This window comes from Nematolebias whitei, chromosome 6 (assembly GCF_014905685.2).
Source record: "Nematolebias whitei isolate Nwh7 chromosome 6, NemWhi1, whole genome shotgun sequence".
Lineage (NCBI taxonomy): Eukaryota > Metazoa > Chordata > Actinopteri > Cyprinodontiformes > Rivulidae > Nematolebias > Nematolebias whitei.
Window position 1 is genome coordinate 8,907,244 of NC_056503.1, and position 1,325 is coordinate 8,908,568.

The window sequence follows — 1,325 nt, forward strand, 5'->3', positions numbered from 1 at the left end:
TATTTGGACACCCAGATAACAAACCATTGCGATAGTCCAGTCTAGACGTGACAAATGCATGGACCAGTTTTTCTGCATCATTTTTAGATAAGATGTTTCTAATTTTAGTGATTTTACACAGATGGAAGAAGGCAGTTCTAGTAATGTTTTTAATGTGGGGGATAAAAGACATGTCCTGATCAAAAATAACACCAAGCTGTTTAACATTAGAGCTGGAGGACAGATTAATGCCATCTAGAGGAAGTGAAAGGCTGCAAAGTTTATTCCCAAGGGGCTCTGGTCCAAAAACCAAAACTTCAGTCTTGTCTGAGTGTAAAAGCAGAAAACTAAGGGCCATCCATCTTGTCTTGGTATGTAATAATGCAGACATGTTCCTATTTTTAAATTTCTACACTGCCTTACAACCTCGCTGTTTTTTTCCTTTTAATTACCATTTTATTTTCACTTGTTTAAAAAAATTAAATTTGTATGAATCCTTTATGACTGTCTATTGTTGTCGTTGTTGTCATCACTTTGTTAGAATCAGGTCTCTCTTGTAAATGAGTCCCCGAGGCTCAATGGGATTAACCTGTATAAATAAAGGTTGAATGAATAATGGCCAGCTCTTATTTGCAGGATTACCGCTTTTATATTATTTATTTTTTATCTGACATTTGTTTTTCAAAGTTTTGCCTTATTTCAAATATTTGTATGGGACCATTTATTCTTTGAAGAAACAAACAAAAAAACCCGCTCCTTAATAAAAGGTATGAACAAAGGCTGACAGCACCAAATGCTGCTTAATTGTTAATTAATGTGAATTATATAAATGATTTATAATAAGTGATTAAGATAACTGAACATGCTTGCATATTCTGCAATAATAGATACCAGATGATCCTGCCTTGGTATTGATAAAAGACTTTTATCAATACCACTCAACAGTTTCTGTACATTTGATAACAAGGGCTGTATGAATGTGTGTGCTGTTTAGCTGATTTTTTGTCTGCTGAAATGTGTGACTAATTTAAATGTGATAAAACCTTGAATATGTCAAGATCCATAAAATTTCCCATCCTGCAGTACTAATAAACTCCGTTTTTTGTTGCCTCAGTGCTGAATCTCTATCTCTTGTCATAAGACACAAGCAGAGGTTTATGTTAGAATAAAGAGACTATAAAAGGACTCTGGACCTCAGTAAAACCAGCAGCGCAGAGGTTAGAGAGAGAGACAGATTAACTCTACATGCAGCCTGTAACTTTGTTAGCTCCACAAACATGCAGACGTTCAGACTGAATTAAGGTTTTTGTTCAGCTGTGTGAGAAAATCTGCATCCTGTGAAACCA

The 1,325-nt window shown here is 35.0% G+C and overlaps 1 protein-coding gene across 1 annotated transcript in view; it reads right to left on the minus strand.

The window, feature by feature from the left end:
- The window catches only part of naalad2 (N-acetylated alpha-linked acidic dipeptidase 2), an 11,866-nt gene that overhangs the window by 9,084 nt on the left and 1,457 nt on the right, over nt 1-1,325 (minus strand). The gene's annotated exons all lie outside the window — the stretch shown is intronic.